The 21799-nt window shown below is 31.8% G+C and overlaps 1 pseudogene; it reads left to right on the top strand.

The window, feature by feature from the left end:
- LOC129226881 (amiloride-sensitive sodium channel subunit beta-2-like) overlaps positions 1 to 21799 on the top strand; it is a 53804-nt pseudogene continuing 32005 nt past the window's right edge.

Below are 21799 nucleotides of genomic sequence, written 5' to 3'. Positions count from 1 at the left end.
ATGCAAGTCTTCACGCCCACCATTTTATCTCTTCTCAATGATAGGGTTCCCAACCGAGGCTCTGCGGTTCCAAATCCGATGACCTATCCACTTGAATATGTATCTGTTATGTTTTTATGATCTTTATATAAGCATGCAAAAAAAAAAACTCTTGTAAATAGATTTTTATTTCTAATTGTCATTTAACTGCCACACAGAAAAAGAAAACTGCCATTAAAGATTTAGAGAAGTATAAATCCTTTGTATGTTACCTGAAATCCATTCTGAAAAGTTCGCTGATTACCAGTGTTCCAGAAATTACCGCTACCAAAAGTTGGGTGAAGAGAATCATCAAGATATTTGTCATCCTCATAAGTGCGGTCGGATTTCTCTACCAAACGTGGAATTTCCTCATGCTGTACCTGGCATATCCAACTGTGGTCAACGTTTTGGTCAGCAACCCATATGAAGTGCAACAACCGGCACTTACGTTCTGCAACAAAAACAGGTAACAAACCCTAAAATATATGTCTCAGATCTATTTCATACAGGGTCCATTATGAAAGTAATGAGCATAATGTTATTGTGACGCGACGATAGATGGCAGCACGGTAAAACCGGCTGGGAAATGTGGTGCGGGATATGCCCTTTCAATGCATCCAGTCGTCAGTTGCTTTCGAGCAGTGTGAGCGGAGATAAGTGCCTCCGTTTGAAGTATGTTTTCAACTTTTGTAACATAACGCAATGGAGCGTTCGCTTGAACAATGATAAGCCATAAAGTTTTGCGTGAGGTTTGGAAAAAATGCAACCGAAACATTCCAGATGCTGCAAGAAGCCTTCAAGGACGATTGCATTTCAATATCACAGTCTGGGAAGTGGCACAAGGCATTCAAAGAGAGCCAGGAGGAGGTCGCCGGCGAACCATGTTATGGATGTCCCCCCCCCCCGGTGATCCCTCACCACATTACAGTCCCTACTTAGCTTCATGTGACTTCTTTTTGTTTCCGCGACTCAAGAGAGAGAGAGAGAGAAGAAAGGAAAACATTGGGGAACCTTGGGAAACATCCAACACCATGTTACAACGTTCCTGAGAGGCATTCCCTTGGAAGAGTTTCAGGGTGCCTTTCAAGCGTAGCAAACACGTCTCCGCAAGTGTATTGATGCAGGAGGAATGTATTTTGAAGAATATTGAACATTTGTACAAATTACGATCAATAAATATATTTTGCCAGTAAATGCTCATTACTTTCATAATGGACCCTGTATTTTGTTTAGTGAACTGCCATCAGATTACTTAATCTTAGTATCATGACTGTAGTTTTACGTGATGTTTTTAAAAAAAAATGCAATGAAAGAAAAAGTACCATATTAAAATGTACTCTTTGACCATGAAATCACACCGCACCCTTCCGGAGTCGTAATGGTGAGAGGCCTCCTCGTGGTGCGGCCCGGTTAATGTTAATCCCAGCTTCCACCTTCTACGTATGTTTGACTAGATCTGTATCTAGTCAGCGGCTTTGAAGGGGGAAGCAAATTAAGCAGGTTATCGGCACCACCGGACCAGGTCGTATACTCGAATCCACGGTAATATGGAATGAACTGTTCCATGGGGACACATGGACGCTCACACGGGCCTCATTATAGGCTAAATCCGTGAAACCCACAATGGTTTGTGTGTGTTCGTCCCATTAAGTATCTCCTTTCCATCAATATAATAGCCATTACGCAATAAATAGAAAAAAGTAAAATTTTGTCAACAACCATTTGCTTAAAAACAATGTCATGTACTTGATTTTTTTTTTTAGACAGCGAAGAACTGTAGTTTGTAGTTACGAAGACAGTGAATGCACAATCATGCCTTTTGAGCGTTTCTGCGACACATATCCAAAGTATTGTCCTGACAATTTACCACCATATCTAGGGGTAAGTATTATTTCTGTTGTTTTAAAAGTACTGAGAGAGTAGCTGATATGAAAGATACAAAGTCGATTATTTTCAATTATCAAAACCTTTATCGAGTGCTAATTTTTCAAACTTTTGACCGATTCATTTCGATTTTAATGTACGAGCTAATTTTATCTTTAATTTTGTCCCGTAAAGCTTCAGTAATAACCATAAATAACATCATACACAACAGGTATATCGAGTAATTATAACTTTATCGAGAGCTATTTCAGTATAATATTAAACCCTGATTTCGTGATAAATCACAACTGAAATGATTTAAGAAGCACAGAACTGACTTGAGCAGTAAAATAGAAGACTTAACGTAGACTAAGGTTTGTCACAACAAATTCAAGTAACGCAAAAACTGAAAAAGTGATTAGTTTATGCAAATTAATTTATAATTGTCGTGAAAGTGTTTTAATTTTAAAAAAATCGCTTTGGAAGACGCTGAAAAGGGAAGAAAACTACAAACCTATAACTGTTCTGCCGTGGGCAAGTAAAGGGCAGTAACACTGAAAATTTTTCATTTTTCACCTTTTTGCATGTTTAACATTTAGTGTACGTTAGCTTTATTGTGCAAACTTGCTTATTTGGTTTCCGCCGAAAAAAAATGTACGAAAAATACATCTGGTTTTACCATTTCCCTATTGTTAGCATTGAATCCAAAACGCGTTTCTTCAAATGTCTTGAAAACTTATTTCTGCAGATACTGCCGTTGAACTGCTAACGGCAGTGTTGCTATGATTACTACATGCTTGTTTTATTGATAGAGTTTCCATCTGTTTCTTAGAAACTAATTTCTAAGTATTTGACTTCGAATCTGCAAGAAGCATTTGTTGCCCCGAATAAGGATTATCTGTTGTTTTCGTTGGTTTTATAGTATATTTTTTGATTCGTAGCATTAAACATAGCAATGGGTCAAATGGATCAGCTTCGCTGGCCACATCTGGCCCGTGGGCCGTAGGTTGGGTACCACTGATCTAAACCATTTGAGGTTTTCCCCGCTTGTGAATCTTCGTGTCATAACACGAAGTTACACATTGATTCGTTGCTTTCGGAGTTCGTCATTCGCAGCTGTAGCCTCAGTGATGTTCCCCAACACAAGCACTGGGACATAATCGAGCAACGCTGAACAGCACATCCGATATAGAGATTATTCAAGAAACTGTATTGAGTGCACACCAATTTGTAACCATGTTTCAATGGATCCCTTTCGTGTTTTACTATTATGAGCACTTTTATGGAGGTCACGGTGAGCGTTGAGATCAAGTGCGCCCACATGCAAAATTTTAAAGGGGGGGGCTCAGATATTTTCCCCATGGTTTAGCAGGATATTTTCCCCATGGAAACCGATTTCAGTATAGATTAAAGTTATTGAAATTCGACATTTTTAATAACTTATTCATTAACTGCTGGAGAAGAAATGGGTAGAATTACGGTAACCGGGTCGCGGCGATGAATGTTTCATTCTGGCAACCCGCAACCTCAATTGGCGACAGAGCAATATTAGCAACACTACAACAAAGCTGATTCGCTATTCATTTGGCCAATCGGCGATACACAAAACTGTAATTGAGTTGTCTCATAAAACTTTTTTTTTTAATTCTATAGAATTATATTTTTAAATTTCTGAAAGTTGATTTCTTTTCTGAAAATTGGCAACGTAAACTGTATCTTTTCAATTTTTAGATCGTCGAAACTTTTTATAAAATTTTACATCGTGGAATGTTTTTCACTCTTAACTATTTTAAGTTGTTGATTTAAAAATTAGCCATTCATATCTTTTGGATACTTTTTTTTAGATTTTGCTCGCCGTAAGTACTTTCCTTCATGTTTTATTGTTCCATCTTTATTTTAAAATTTATTAATTATTGTAATTATTCAGTAAGGTAAAATTAAAATTTGCAGTTATGATAACGTTCTCTGACTGGATCTTTTCGTGTAGTTTAATTTATCTAATAGATTTTTCTCGTTTTACTGTTACACTTTAACTGTACTTAATGGAGTTTTCTGTTTATTTGACGATTTATTTCATATTTTAATGTCGTTTTCGATCCAACTTTTAATGTTGTTAAATTTTGTTAGAATTTATTTTACTTTTTTTTTTTTTTTTTTTTTTTGTTCCTTAGAATTTGTTTCAATGTGTTTTGGTATAGTAATTTGAATTTTAATGGAGTTGTTGGATCCTTTAATTAGAAGTTATTTTACATTTTAACAGAGCTTTAACGCCATTTTGTAGTATTTTTAATTTATTTAGCAATTTTTTTTGAATTTTAATACAATGTTAATATTACATAATGTTTCGTTTGCTATTTGCTCATTGCTCGTTATGTATTTTGTTCGAATAAAATGTGCACGCTAGCCAAAAACAGCTTCAGTTTTTTTTTTTTTTTTGCATTGAATGTTTTTGAAAACTATCAATTATTTGTTCCAAATATCCCCTCCCCCACCCTTTTTTTTTCTTTCACATATTTAATTGTTTTCTCTCTTAAAAAAATGCCAGCTGTACTCTATGATTTCCTATATTAGATTTAAAAATATGTTTCTTTGTATATTTTGTTACATTATCATCATTTAAAAGAGGAAAAAGAATTTCAATATTTTTTTTCTTTGCGGTTACGATCAAAGAAAGAAAAAATTAACAGACTCTTTGTTACCAAGGTGATAAGTTGAGTCATTCATAGCTCCGCCCATTTTCTTTGGATCTATTCTTATTGGTGGATTTCCTTTGTTTGCATTGAAGTACTTTGTTTACATTGAGTCGTAGGTGCCAACTTTGGCTGTTTTTGAAAAAATCCGCCAACGCGACCCGGTTACCGTAATTCTACCAAGAATTGTGTTTTGTTCAAAAAGCAAAGGGGGTATAAATTTGCAATGGGTTCTTAGTCTAATAGAATAGATTCAACATAAAAATATTAAACACTAAAAAATATGCTTTTTTTTTTTTTTTTTTTTTTTTTTTTTTTTTTTTTTGTGAAACAGGCTCCATTTTTGAACAGCTTCGTGGTGAATGAATTTTGGTGGGAAGATTCTGAGATTGAAGCGCACAACGACAGCATAATTGGAAGATGCTATAAAGTAATCGAGGGAACACGACGCAAATGCAAGTAAGACCCTTTTTTTTTAACAATCAGAATTTATTCGGAAAATTCTTAAATTCTTCAATGAAAGAACATTTGCAAATTCCCCGAAATATTTTCAGATATTCTGAAAATGTTCATAAATTCTCGTTTAATGCTATTGTAGTGAGGATTTTATTCATATTTTTGTGCTGACTATCGTATTTTATTCAGTGATCTATTTACAAGGAAGTTTCTACTGCCATACTCACGAAAATTCATCCAAACTTTTTTCGAAATTTTCATCATATATGACGAAATAGCTTCTTGAAAAATGCTGTGATTAAACTTTCGCCATGGTGAAGAACATTTCTTAAGATTTGAGCATGAGTTTCTGACTCAGCATGGAAAGAATCGTCGTAGATGACGAAATTTTTCTAACAAATGAAGTATTCTCTTAAGTGAGAAATACATTACCTTAGAGCGCAGGGATTGAAAACTGCATTTATGACTTGGAAGCATGCAAGGACAAAGCCAATTTTCAAGTTATTTGGAGCTCACATTGTTTGGAGTTCCACAAGAGAAAGAATTGCGATTGAAATATAATGTGAACAAATTATGTTCACGTTGGTCAAGTGCAATTTGTTTCATCTATATATATAAAAATGGAGTTTGGTAAATTTGTTCCCTAAGATCTCAGAAACTACCCGGCAGATTTGGCTGAAACTTTCACCGTTTGTTCAGTTTGGTACTGGGAAGGTTTATAGACCAGTTCGAAAAAAATCCGATTGATAGTTCCCTTTTTATTCCAATTTTAGTCCCAATTTTCGCATAAATGCCCCAATATGGGGGTGGAAAAAAACGTGCACATATTAACATTATATGTCCATCGAAAGCGCCAATTTTTCTACTGAAGATAGCATCTGTTCGAAGTTTCTAAGTTGTATAAAAAACGAGTTATGAGCTTTTTTGTTCCCTGTTCAAAGGCTTTCATCAACCCAAGTCATTATTTAGTGTGTCATCTCAACTCCCAAGTATTGTTGTATTGTTGAATATTTTTGCGTTTCGTCTGACTTTTTGAGGCTTTTCTCAAGTCAAATCTTAAAGTAGTTACGTTTTCCCACAAGATTGGCTAAAAATAAATGGATTTGGCTGATCATTTTACTTTTAAACGGAACTTTTGTAATTAATGGTTTATTATTATTATTTATGCTGATTGGACACTTGCTCAATATATACTACCAACCAGCAGAAATATCGCCAGAATTTTTTCAGAAAGATTTCAGTAGCTGATGCATTTGGCAGTTTTTTCCACTGTCGCTGTTTTTGAGCCCAAAGACTACGTAACAATGTTTCTCAGCTTTCACCATATAAACAAAATATCGCCAATCAAAGATACTTAAAAAAAAAAAAAATACTGGGTAAAATAATTCAACAACTAAATTAGGCAAATCCATAAACCGCACAAAAACTTCAATTAATTTTTCTTTTTGCACGATTTCAAACTATCGCCAAATTTTACTCCTTATTTTGGAAACATTTCGGATGAAACCGTTTAGCGCCATTTTATTTTTACCAAAAGTATCTCAGCATCTGGAACAATATTTTTGTAATAAAAATTAGTAAGGAGGGGGAATATTATCGAAAGTGTCCCAAAATGATTCTCGCAAATTTGGTAAGATTTTAAACAGCACCAAGTGCCCACAAAAATTGAAATTTCCCAAAATAACTAAAGCAAGTGTAAGGGGAACACGGGCGGCTACATTTTTTAAAACAGTTCGTACATCAGGAAGGTTTTAGATTAAAAAAAAAGAAGTACTAACAGATAAATCTTTTTAAACATGTAAAGTTTAATTTCATATTTCGGAAATTCTTCAAATTTGTATATGCGTTTCTAATTGAATACTATTTTGTTCTTTATACTTATTGCTATTTTAGTTTAATGAGTAAGGAAGAAGCTCGATTTTTAATCACGTCAAAAAGGTTTGTTTTAAATTCTTTCGCTTAAAACAGGAAACAAGGCAAGTAACGATTGTTTCTCATAATTATTACTGACCCGGGCAAAGCCGGGTATTTTTGCTAGTCTAAGATAAAACTGACTTTATCGGACAAGCTTGGAAATTGAAGCTTCAACTAAATGCTTAAAATTATGATGAAGACACACATAATGTGTAGTTAACAAAACTTTTAACGGCTTTTAAAATGACTCTTTGTCCTGATGACTTCAATTTCCACTTTCTTGTGATCTACAATTTATGAAATAATGTGCATCGTCCAAAATCTCAACAACACAAAAGCCACCAGGTGAGAATCAAGTTAAGAACCTGTAAAAAATTTCCGGCTGTGGAAAAATTCCCTCGAAAATCAGTTATTTTCCACCAGTTGGGAATTGGGAAAATGATATGGCTGTTCCAGTAGCGTAACTATGGGGTCTAGAACCCCTGGCGAACTAAAGAAATTGCCCCCCGCCCCCCAGGGTCGCCCGCGTGGGAAGTCACCGGAGGTCATTGTGACCTCCTTTTTTAGTATTTTGATTAATTGATGTGACAAATAGGAAGCAGCATTGTAATTTGTTTTCTTTTTTTCTTTTTTAGAATTGTTTTCAATGATGCCCTATGTTTCGTCTCAGTAGGTTGTATGTACGCCCTCTAGCTCTTTTTCTAGCGAGTTTTTTTTTTTTTTTTTTTTAAATTTTAAAAGCATTTAAATTCTATAATCAAAAAAGAAGAAAAACTCTAAAAAAAATTTTTAATCAATCGAAATGCCGCCCCCCTGGCTGCTGTGCCCCTGGCGAGAGTCACTCCTGCCAACCCCTAGTTACGTTACTGGGCTGTTCCTATAATAAAAAAAGGTTTTACACTCTCTTTCTCGAAGTATTCACCACTTTAGTCTGCTCAACACTTCTTTAAAGATTGCCGGAAATGATTTTTTTCAAAAGCATGAAGTTCATGAGGTCGAACGCAATTTTTTACCAAGCCTAATTTGGCTTTCCCAACTTGTTACCAGTAGTTAATTAGAACAGTAAATTAAATTACTTAAATCATGAGCAGTAACTATTTGTAGAGTTTATACTTCTTTTACTTTTTTTTCCTCTCTCTTTCTCTTTTTTTTTTTTTTTTTTTTGAGTGACGTATGTTTTTTGATGCCCTTTTTCTTTTTACTGCTGAAAAACATTATGCTTTCTCAGATTGAGGCAATAATTTACGACCATGCTATTAATGTTTTCCAAAGGAGCGTTGCATATCAACCAGAAAAAAAACTTTAATATATTATCGTTTCAATTTTAATTTTTGAAATTGTTCATAACAATTTGCAGTCGTGATCCTACTTTCTCCGAAATTATCTCACTTTAGTATATTTTAAAATCTTGCAGACTTCCCTTCAGAAGAGTTCCGTCTACAACATCAGCTGGAGAGCCTAACATGTGCTACACAATTGATTCACAGATGGAGCAGCCCAAGTCGCAGGCCGATATATATCCCAATACATTTAGTAAGTTGTACCTTCCAAGACAAATACATACATCTTACAACATATTTTTCACGAAAAGTTATTTTTGTTACAAAATTTGTAAATAAAATTGAGCTCATAGTTAGTGGTGTATAATTTACTTTCGATGACTCAGAAAAAAAGCAAAATATTTGATGGATAAAGTCAAGATAGGCAATAAGCGTGAAAAGTATAATGTTTACTGCGATTTTGAATTTTTAAGTACAATTTTTGTCACTTTCCAAGGCTACTTTTGCTTTCAATAGATTAAGTTTACTTAATCATTATTTGTCTGTAATGGGCATTCAGTGCGTGTGTTGGTATATTCTAGCTTTGGTGGAAAGACGTTTGACCCTGGACGAGTTTATTTATGTTTGGGTTAAGAGATGAGGAATTCTTAGATTGGCAAAATGCTAAACAACCGTTATCCGCAGTGCAAACTGGATTCCTTCACCCCTATTTTAACAAACGGAATCGTTTAAGCATCAGCTGATAGAGAGTTACTTGTCAAAGCCAGATAATATGATCGAAACTATTATACTGTTACAAATTCTGCAAATAGTGATTATTTTTATGATGGAACACCTTTGCAGATTTATTCCGATCAAGGGAGGAATTTCATCTCTGCTGTGTTTATGGGCTTATGTCGAATTCCCAAAATTGAGAAAATTAGGACCACTACACCCACAATCAGACGGCATGGTGGAGAGATTTAAGCGCACAATCCTGAATAATCTCTCGCTTATGGTCTCCGGAAATCAACAGGATTGGGACAAGAAGCTACCTTTGTTGCTGCTGGCCTACCGCAGTGCTGTCCACGAAACTACCGGATATGCCCCATCGCAGATGCTCTTCGGACGAGAGCTTCGGCTACCTTGTGATCTCGTCTTCTGTCGTCCTCCGGATGCGCCTTCATCGCCTGAGGAGTACATCCAGGATCTCCAGGTCCGGTTGGAAGACGTTCATAACTTCACACGAGAGCGAATCAACATCGCAGCGGAGAAGATGAAGACCTGATACGACACAAGGTCCATTGGACATGAATTCAACGAAGGCGACGGGACAAGGTTTGGTAATGGAATCCCATCCGACGGAAAGGTCTTTCACCCAAATTACAGTCGCATTGGGATGGACCGTACAAGGTCCTTAACCGATTGAATGACGTCGTAGTGAGGATCCAAAAATCACCTAACGCAAAACCTAGGGTTGTACATTATGATCGGTTAGCCCCATACTATGGTCATAGTTTATGAGTAATTACGTAAACGACCATGGTTGATAACAACGAAGTTGTAAATAATTTTTGCTTTTAATGTTTAGTAATATTTCTTGTTATTATTGAGTTTTCTGTTTCTGATTGGTTATTATTTAATGTGTGTATTTGTAAACTTGTGATATAAGTTTGGCATCCTTTCTGGGGATTGTAGTGCCCGGGACGTGCAGTCCTTAGGAAGGGGGCAATGTAACAAATTCCGTAAATAGTAATTATTTTTATGATTAATTTGTTGTAATGTTGCTAAATTTGGCGTTTATGCCATTATCTTTCATCTAAAATTATCTTAGTAACCTAACCTGTAAATAGTTTCTTGTAATGTACATACAACTCCCTAACATTCGACTGAAGTATACAGTCCTCCAATTTCTAAACGATAAGATTTGTGAGTGGAATAAAAAGAAAATATAAGAAATTTTAGAACATTGTAGGGTTTTCCGGATATTTCTTTGCTCGGTATAAAACGCAGGGCGTCTTGTGAATGGAGGAGCCAGTTGGTTAGCTTTCTAACTGTGGAGTTTCGTTTCTCGTTGCGCTTCGAATTAGCCTTTGCGCTGTGTTGTTGCGTATTTTGATATAAAAACGTGTTTTACCGTTGAGTTTACGGTGTTAATGATATTTGCCTAATTGCTATGGCTAATTTAGCAGTTGTTAACGATATTTCTTGTACATAGTTGTAAATAAATCTCCTGTGTTTTCTAAAGAACTGTGTCGTCATTTAAAGAAAGTTTGAAGTTACACTGAACTCGTAACAATACAGGTAACCAAATAATGTGCAATCCTTTCCTTTCTCGCATTACGCATTGTTTGTCGTCAGGTAGTGTCGTTTGAACCAGCTGCTGGCTCGATCTCAGCTTCAAGTGATTTTTCCTGTCCCATTACATGAATTTCAAAATTACTAAATAGTTTAAACTTGCCCTGTTGAGCACGAGTGAGCTGAAGCAGTATTGCTCACATATTTGAAAATTCATTAAGTATGTTGCTTTCCGAACGAATAAATTGATAATAATTTGTTTCTAAGTTTAAAAAAATGCATGTTCATTGGATGGGGTACAAGTCTGACAGTTCTGCACTCACACACAGTGATTCTTACTAGGAATTTCTAAAGCGCCAGATCGTAACTTAAGCACGGACACGTCTGCAATTTTGAGGCTGAATGCCACTCTCTTCCTATGTCTGCTATGATGAAATAGCGTGTGTTTTGTTCCTTGATTGCAGTTCTTCTTGACTGTAGATTGACACAGAGAAATCACAATTGAAAAGCAAAACACGCTACTTCACCTTAGCAGACATAAGAAAGAAGCGACGTTTAGCCCAAGATGACGGACGTGTCCCTACTTTTAAGCTACGATCCAGGGCTTTAGAATTTTCATCTACAGTCAATGGCTTTGAAAAGTTTAAGTCACTGTCGAACTCGAAGCAAAACTAAGAAGATGGAGGAGGCCGTGGTGGCCTGATCGGTAACTTGGGGCCGGAGGGTCTCGAGTTCGATCCTCGCTGGTCGAAGATCCACCGTCGTCATTAATGGTGACTGGGCGACGTTAAATATGCTCGTGGTCACTATGTCCTCCAAATGAAACGATACCTCTGAGGATGGCAGGCCGGAAAGTTATTCGGCCTGGTTCTAAATTCTCGATCTGTCCAATAGGTGGGACCACCATCTATTGTGTTGCCTTCTGAAGGCAAGGCGCGAGGCACGCATTCCTTCATAGTTTGAGGGCAGTAGGTAAAAATTGACAGTTCAACGCCAGGAGGGGCAATTGGGCAATGCATTGCCCCTCCACCCCCTGCCGACCCCCCCTCCACTTCCTCCGACCTTGGGGTTGACCTTGGGTTGCGCCTGAATCTTGAAGAAGATGACGAGGGTATTTTCGCGCGTTTTTAGATATTTTCCCGCGTTTTCGGACTTAGAATATTTTGAACTTGTTGTCCTGACAACCAGAGTTTTTAGTTTTCGGTTGGCAACACCTGTTGCTATGCTTTAACTTATGCGGTGTTTAACGTTCATGGCGCCATCTATTGAGAGGTTTATTTTTATTTTTTTTATTTCTACGAATTTAATTATTTTTTATTTTACAGAGTGTTGAAGTTGGGAATCGAACACCCAAACTTTGAGTTAGCAAAAACGTATGCTAACCACTATGCTATATTTTTCATTACTCTTTTAGTCTTAATGTGAATCTGTACCATGACAACGAATATTACAATTAAATTAATTTTAAAACCATCAGTTAATTTACTCTTTAGTACTAATCATGGCATATCATTAACTGAATTTCAGCTCATAATTGAAACTATAATCATTATTATTATTTTTCATAATAACAAAGTTTTCACTTAAGTAAAGATTTATTTAAATACAACCCATTCGAGATTTTAGATTTATTTCAATGCTTTGTGGACTTGAAATATATTTTAAACTTTGATTTTCTTTTTCATGCATTTCAAACTTTATCCTTTTTATTTTTTCTAACTTGTTAAATTTTCTTAACTAATTTCTTTTTTCTTTGTCAAATTTACAAATATTTTTTCTAACTTGTAAAAATTTCGAAGAAATAATTTTCTTAACTAATTTTTTTTTTTTTTTTTTTTTTTTTTTTTTTTTGACTTTCATACAACAAAATATTTTTTCTTACTTGTTAAATTTTCAAAGAAATAATTAACTTAAATATTCTTTCACACATTTTGAACTTTAACGTTTTTTCCTGTCATTTAGCACTTTGATTTTTTTTCACTATTTTAGCGTTTTTCAATTATTTTCAGTCTTTAACTATTTTCTTAACTTTTTAGTCTTTAACTAATTTCAAGCATTTCAGACTTAGATTATTTTTTCGTGATTTCGATTTTTTTTTTAGTATATTTTAGAGTTTCATCATTTTCTCGCTTGTTTTTACTTTATCGTTTTTTTCCGATATTTTTAAACTTAGAAATTTTTCGCAATTAGTGACTGGAATTGAAACCTCAAATTTTTCGAAACATTATCAGGTCTACAATTTTCATCCAACTAATTTAATTTAAAAACTTGCAATCAATTTACTCTTAGTAGTAATTAACACATATCATTAACAAATTTTTACGGATTTTAAGAAATCAACTTAATTAATTTTTTCCAGTAAGCAAATTTCGCACTCAAGTTACATTTCATCACTGCATATACGTTTCAAGAGTTTCATTGAATTTATCACATACCATTTAATTAACTCTAATAATTACTTTTTCATTAATACTTAACTTAATCATTTTATCATACATTTATTCCAGTTACAAAATTATGCTTAAAAGTTATTTATTTTTCTTAGCACAAGAGATTTTAACATGTCCTACTAAAATGCTTTTCACTCTAGTTTGAGTTTACTAAAATAGCAACTCATTTACGATTTAGATTCATTTAATCGTCTTTGATTCTTTTTCATTATTATTATTTTACATTATCACATACGTTATTATTTTTATACATTTATCCATTTAATTTTCCAAAATCTACAATCAATTTACTCTTCGTATTAATTAACACTTATCACTATCAAATATTTTCATGAATTTTAAAAATTATCTTCTTAAATAATTTTTTACTGTAACCAAATTTCCCACTCAAGTTATATTTTATCACTACATATGCTTTTCATGAGTTTCATTTAATTTATCGCATTTCATTTAATTAATTATTTTTTATCATCGATATTTAAGTTAATCATATTTTCCTTTATTTTTTTTTTCATGCAAACACTCTTGATGGAATAAAACAAAATTTTCAACTTTCATGAATTAAATCCCCTCTGACTATTTTATTTTACTTTACCATACTTTACAATTTTACTTACTGCGTTTTACTATTTATCATTCATTACAGCTTTTCCAAAATATTACTTTACAACCAACTAATTTCATTAACAGAATTTTCATTACAATTTATAAATTTCACTTTTATTTAATTATTTTTACCTACGCTAAAATAAAACACATCACATAAAAAAGTTAAACATCAATGAAGAACCCGAGAAATGTTAAAATTATAAGTCGAGTATCAAAACTTCATGTCAGCAAATTTTAAAAATAGACTTACCGAAAAATAACTTCTACTGAAATTCATTTCAAAACTTGGAATCAATTGACTCTTAGCATTAATAAACACTTATCATTAAGAAATTTTCATGGATTTTAAAAATCAACTTATTTAATTTTTTCCAGTAAGCAAATTTCGCACTCAAGTTACATTTTATCACTACATATGCTTTTCAAGAGTTTTATTGAATTTATCACATTTTATTTAATTATTTTTTGATTAGTATTAAACTTAGTCATTTTATCGCTTAGTATTTAACTTAATCATTTTCTTGCTTGTTTTTACTTTATCGGTTTTTTTCCCGTTATTTTTAAACTTAGAAATTTTTCACAATTAGTAACAGGAATCGAACCCACAAATTTTTCGAAACATTATCAGGTCTACAATTTTCATCCAACTAATTTATTTTAAAAACTTGCAATCAATTTACTCTTAGTAGTAATTAACACTTATCATTAATAAATTTTCACGATTTTAAAAAAATCAACTTATTTAATTTTTTTCCAGTAAGCAAATTTCGCACTCAAGTTACATTTCATCACTTTATATGCTTTTCAAGAGTTTCATTTAATTTATCACATTTTATTTAATCAACTCTATTAATTATTTTTGATTAGTATTTAACTTAGTCATTTTATTGCATAGTGTTTTAATTTATTATTATTATTTTTTTTCATACAAGCACTCTTGTTAGAATAAAACAAAATTTTCAACCTTCATGAATTAGAATCACTTTGGCTATTTCATTTTCCCAATAATATTTTACTTTAACAACTAATTTCTTTAACAAAATCGATATCATTTATTTTAGTCTTTATCCTTTTCGAACGATACATTCAAATGGACAGCTATACGTTAAATTAAGAAACTTAATCTAAATTTTGACAAATTAAGTTATAGCTAAATACTGACTAAAATTAAGTACAAAGGACTAACCTTTTTGGGGTGAAATCCCTCAAGTACCAGCTATCGCGAAGTTATTTAAAAACAGTGAATGAAATTGTAATAAGTGGATTGTTAATTATAACTCAATCTCACAAAATTACAATTACACGCATGTTTTATTTGAAATCGCTGCATACGGCTGGCTGCCCATCGTCGATTTGCAGAACGCATGCCGTGATATCGCAAATCAACTCGGCTGTTGAAAAAAACTACCGTAATGCTACAGCACTTCGGATCGTCCACACACACACCGAGGCGAATTGAGAAAATGACTTTATCAATATTGCTATCTACCCCTTTACCGATAACAGATAACAAACCCCACGTGCTAGTATTATTCACCACCTGGCCTACGTCTTTCAAGTGATGTCACTGTTTCTGACCAATTAAAATTAGTTCACGTTTCTCAAATATCAAGCACATAGATCGACAATAGCCTGATGTCAGGTTTTCCAAACAAAATTTTAGATTTTAATTCGTAGTTTCGAATTAATTTCTTTTTCATTTCAAACTTATAAAAAAAAATTTCCAGCTTGTAAGAATATTTCTTTCAAAAACAGATTTTTTTGATTCAAAACAGTATTTTTTCAAACTTGTAATATTTTTCTACTTAGAAAATGAAATCAAAAATTTTTGTTTTCTTTAATCATATAAAATGTTTTTAAGAAATAATTTCTCAAACTTGTAATATTTTTCCACTAATTAAAAAAAATCAATTTTTTTTTTCAATCATATAAAAATAAATTTTTAATCTTACAACAGTAAATTTTTCCGCAAAAATATTTTTTTCAAATCAAAATAATAATAATAATAATATTTTTGTAACATATTGTTTTTTTCCTTTCAATCTTTTTTTTTTTTTTTTTCAAAAATTTTCAAACTTACAAAATAAAATTTTTTCAACTGAATCTTCAAACGAAATGATTTAATTAAATTTAAAACTCAATATCACTTTACTCTTAGTATTAATAACCAATAGCACTTAACCATTTACTCTTTGCACTCTAAGTATTAATTAACACACACGCATTACAAATAATAATAATAATGTTTAAGATACTTACAAATCATCCACTCAAGCTTTCAAATATCCATCTAGCATGTTATTGTTGATTCGTGTGAGGGAACTTGTAATAAAACTTTACTTATCAACCGAAATTATAAGCGAAAATATCGCATTTTTTAGCACTTAATATAATCCTACAATTAACAAATTGGTTTTAACTTTGAATTTAAGAAAAATAAAAACTATTACACACTTAGTAACATATCTATCGATGTATATTATTTCATGACAAATCACAAATAGGTGAGGATCTTTTATCGATCATGTGACCAACTAAGTTAAGAAAGAGCGTTCTTATCTCATATGAGAATTTATAAGTCTTTAATATTTCTCTTTAATGTAAGTGTATTGATACGTACGAGTTTGTGTATGTGAATATAACTGTGTATTGTTTTCAAACCATTGTCATGTTTAAGCTTTACGGTTCTAATTTTGACTTTCCACATAGCATTATTTGAAGTCCTTCGCATGTATTAAACTATAGAAATATCACAAAAATTATATTTTCATTCAGTCTTAATTACAAAACCATACAATAAGATGAAGACAACACCGATAGTATAAAGATTACTTACAAGAAAGTGCATATAAAAAATATATGTAAGAGTGATTTCAAAGTATAATCCATCAACCATATTCAACAACTCAATAAAAACACAAGTCTCTTTTAAAATGATAAACACAATTTATTCACACACACAGTAAAAGACAATTAAATAAACTTACATCTTTAAGTAAAACTCTTCAAAACTTTCAAGCATATTTTTAACATCGATTGCATCAAATAAATCAGACACATGACATTTTAAACATGGACTATCAACATTCAAAGTAACGAAGTCACGAGTCAAGTTTTCCCAATTAACATTAAAAAGAGCCTGTTCGAAAAAAGTGTCGAACTTTCGACCCCTTGTTAATGATTCACATTCATGCACTCTCATGTAAAAAATGAATCCATTTTTACAACCCACACATTCTTTTTAGAAAGGTACTTTATGTTGCATATGAGCTCATCAAATAGTCACTTACGTAGAGAATCAGCCAGTTTACCAACTTCTTGTAATGTATATGTGCTGATTTTATCACATCGACAATCACAGGGATATTTTTTCTCAATTTCCGAAAGGATGTACTCTTTTAGAGTATAAGTCATAAGTTTGTCTTTGACACTACGTGAGATACAAGGGGACGCGTAACACAATTTGTCAATCTGGCTTTCCAAAAGTAGAACTCTATCAGGCATCAACTGGAACACTTCTCGTTTCAGTTTGAACAATCTTTGCACACTAACACAGATGTTACCATTCGCACTCGACTCTCCTTTTTTTTTTTTTTTATAACAAAAGCGAAATCACGGTCTTCGATTAATTTTTGATTTATATTTTTACGTAGGCTTGAAATAAGTGATCTCCACACATCTGGTTCTAAGGAAATACCATCCATAGTTGGTCGAAAAATACCATCTTTCCCACACGTATATCTTCTAATATGCACGCGTGTACGTTTCCGAAAAGTATTCACCAAAAGTGAAAATACAATCACCCAAGTGTATCATATCATCAGGCTGTGGAGAAGCCTCAATGTTCATTTTCATGTTCGTTGCATCCCATCTGTTCATCTTCAGGCTTCAAAGTTTCAGAATGATTTTCACCAGCGTTAGTCATTCTTAACTCTCATAGGATTAGGAGTCACAATACTAAAACAACTTCCTGTGAACTTAAAAAATAAATCAAACTAGGTTTTAACACTAGCTGGTGAAGAAAAATCCTAAGTACATAGAATAAAATTTCACGATCTCTTTCAAAGCTCAGAATCACCCTGAAAATGATTCTCCAAACATCCACTATAAACCAATGAATATTCACTTTAACCAATGAGAAGTGTACATAAGTCTCTTGCTACTGACGTCATAGAATATCACACGAACTTTTGAGCAGAGTTGTGTTGTTTTCCTCAGTATTCAGATTTTTAGAAATGCCAACACTTTGACTTCCAACTTCACCCTGACCTACTACGAGTAATTTTAAGATGGTAGCAGGTTTTCACATCACATCGAATGCCGATGACGTTTTCGCATCTCATGCAAATTGACATGATCAATTACACGTGATTGACCATGTCATGCGCGAGATGTGAAAGTAGTAGTGTTCACGTAGTGTCAAAGACAAACTTATGACTTATACTCTAAAAGAGTACATCCTTTCGGAAATTGAGAAAAAATATCCCTGTGATTGTCGATGTGATAAAATCAGCACATATACATCACAAGAAGTTAGTAAACTGGCTGATTCTCTACGTAAGTGACTATTTGATGAGCTCATATGCAACATAAAGTACCTTTCTAAAAAGAATGTGTGGGTTGTAAAAATGGATTCATTTTTTACATGAGAGTGCATGAATGTGAATCATTAACAAGGGGTCGAAAGTTCGACACTTTTTTCGAACAGGCTCTTTTTAATGTTAATTGGGAAAACTTGACTCGTGACTTCGTTACTTTGAATGTTGATAGTCCATGTTTAAAATGTCATGTGTCTGATTTATTTGATGCAATCTATGTTAAAAATATGCTTGAAAGTTTTGAAGAGTTTTACTTAAAGATGTAAGTTTATTTAATTGTCTTTTACTGTGTGTGTGAATAAATTGTGTTTATCATTTTAAAAGAGACTTGTGTTTTTATTGAGTTGTTGAATATGGTTGATGGATTATACTTTGAAATCACTCTTACATATATTTTTTATATGCACTTTCTTGTAAGTAATCTTTATACTATCGGTGTTGTCTTCATCTTATTGTATGGTTTTGTAATTAAGACTGAATGAAAATATAATTTTTGTGATATTTCTATAGTTTAATACATGCGAAGGACTTCAAATAATGCTAAGTGGAAAGTCAAAATTAGAACCGTAAAGCTTAAACATGACAATGGTTTGAAAACAATACACAGTTATATTCACATACACAAACTCGTACGTATCAATACACTTACATTAAAGAGAAATATTAAAGACATAAATTCTCATATGAGATAAGAACGCTCTTTCTTAACTTAGTTGGTCACATGATCGATAAAAGATCCTCACCTATTTGTGATTTGTCATGAAATAATATACATCGATAGATATGTTACTAAGTGTGTAATAGTTTTTATTTTTCTTAAATTCAAAGTTAAAACCAATTTGTTAATTGTAGGATTATATTAAGTGCTAAAAAATGCGATATTTTCGCTTATAATTTCGGTTGATAAGTAAAGTTTTATTACAAGTTCCCTCACACGAATGAACAATAACATGCTAGATGGATATATGAAAGCTTGAGTGGATGATTTGTAAGTATCTTAAACATTATTATTATTATTTGTAATGCGTGTGTGTTAATTAATACTTAGAGTGCAAAGAGTAAATGGTTAAGTGCTATTGGTTATTAATACTAAGAGTAAAGTGATATTGAGTTTTAAATTTAATTAAATCATTTCGTTTGAAGATTCAGTTGAAAAAATTTTATTTTGTAAGTTTGAAAATTTTTGAAAAAAAAAAAAAAAAGATTGAAAGGAAAAAAACAATATGTTACAAAAATATTATTATTATTATTATTTTGATTTGAAAAAAATATTTTTGCGGAAAAATTTACTGTTGTAAGATTAAAAATTTATTTTTATATGATTGAAAAAAAAAATTTATTTTTTTTAATTAGTGGAAAAATATTACAAGTTTGAGAAATTATTTCTTAAAAACGTTTTATATGATTAAAGAAAACAAAAATTTTTGATTTCATTTTCTAAGTAGAAAAATATTACAAGTTTGAAAAAATACTGTTTTGAATCAAAAAAATCTGTTTTTGAAAGAAATATTCTTACAAGCTGGAAATTTTTTTTTTATAAGTTTGAAATGAAAAAGAAATTAATTCGAAACTACGAATTAAAATCTAAAATTTTGTTTGGAAAACCTGACATCAGGCTATTGTCGATCTATGTGTTTGATATTTGAGAAACGTGAACTAATTTTAATTGGTCAGAAACAGTGACATCACTTGAAAGACGTAGGCCAGGTGGTGAATAATACTAGCACGTGGGGTTTGTTATCTGTTATCGGTAAAGGGGTAGATAGCAATATTGATAAAGTCATTTTCTCAATTCGCCTCGGTGTGTGTGTGGACGATCCGAAGTGCTGTAGCATTACGGTAGTTTTTTTCAACAGCCGAGTTGATTTGCGATATCACGGCATGCGTTCTGCAAATCGACGATGGGCAGCCAGCCGTATGCAGCGATTTCAAATAAAACATGCGTGTAATTGTAATTTTGTGAGATTGAGTTATAATTAACAATCCACTTATTACAATTTCATTCACTGTTTTTAAATAACTTCGCGATAGCTGGTACTTGAGGGATTTCACCCCAAAAAGGTTAGTCTTTTGTACTTAATTTTAGTCAGTATTTAGCTATAACTTAATTTGTCAAAATTTAGATTAAGTTTCTTAATTTAACGTATAGCTGTCCATTTGAATGTATCGTTCGAAAAGGATAAAGACTAAAATAAATGATATCGATTTTGTTAAAGAAATTAGTTGTTAAAGTAAAATATTATTGGGAAAATGAAATAGCCAAAGTGATTCTAATTCATGAAGGTTGAAAATTTTGTTTTATTCTAACAAGAGTGCTTGTATGAAAAAAAATAATAATAATAAAGTAAAACACTATGCAATAAAATGACTAAGTTAAATACTAATCAAAAATAATTAATAGAGTTGATTAAATAAAATGTGATAAATTAAATGAAACTCTTGAAAAGCATATAAAGTGATGAAATGTAACTTGAGTGCGAAATTTGCTTACTGGAAAAAAATTAAATAAGTTGATTTTTTTAAAATCGTGAAAATTTATTAATGATAAGTGTTAATTACTACTAAGAGTAAATTGATTGCAAGTTTTTAAAATAAATTAGTTGGATGAAAATTGTAGACCTGATAATGTTTCGAAAAATTTGTGGGTTCGATTCCTGTTACTAATTGTGGAAAATTTCTAAGTTTAAAAATAACGGGAAAAAAACCGATAAAGTAAAAACAAGCAAGAAAATGATTAAGTTAAATACTAAGCGATAAAATGACTAAGTTTAATACTAATCAAAAAATAATTAAATAAAATGTGATAAATTCAATAAAACTCTTGAAAAGCATATGTAGTGATAAAATGTAACTTGAGTGCGAAATTTGCTTACTGGAAAAAATTAAATAAGTTGATTTTTAAAATCCATGAAAATTTCTTAATCATAAGTGTTTATTAATGCTAAGAGTCAATTGATTCCAAGTTTTGAAATGAATTTCAGTAGAAGTTATTTTTCGGTAAGTCTATTTTTAAAATTTGCTGACATGAAGTTTTGATACTCGACTTATAATTTTAACATTTCTCGGGTTCTTCATTGATGTTTAACTTTTTTATGTGATGTGTTTTATTTTAGCGTAGGTAAAAATAATTAAATAAAAGTGAAATTTATAAATTGTAATGAAAATTCTGTTAATGAAATTAGTTGGTTGTAAAGTAATATTTTGGAAAAGCTGTAATGAATGATAAATAGTAAAACGCAGTAAGTAAAATTGTAAAGTATGGTAAAGTAAAATAAAATAGTCAGAGGGGATTTAATTCATGAAAGTTGAAAATTTTGTTTTATTCCATCAAGAGTGTTTGCATGAAAAAAAAAATAAAGGAAAATATGATTAACTTAAATATCGATGATAAAAAATAATTAATTAAATGAAATGCGATAAATTAAATGAAACTCATGAAAAGCATATGTAGTGATAAAATATAACTTGAGTGGGAAATTTGGTTACAGTAAAAAATTATTTAAGAAGATAATTTTTAAAATTCATGAAAATATTTGATAGTGATAAGTGTTAATTAATACGAAGAGTAAATTGATTGTAGATTTTGGAAAATTAAATGGATAAATGTATAAAAATAATAACGTATGTGATAATGTAAAATA

This window comes from Uloborus diversus, chromosome 7 (genome assembly GCF_026930045.1).
Source record: "Uloborus diversus isolate 005 chromosome 7, Udiv.v.3.1, whole genome shotgun sequence".
Lineage (NCBI taxonomy): Eukaryota > Metazoa > Arthropoda > Arachnida > Araneae > Uloboridae > Uloborus > Uloborus diversus.
The sequence above is the reverse complement of the archived record's forward strand: the minus strand, read 5'-3'. Positions and strand labels throughout refer to the sequence as shown.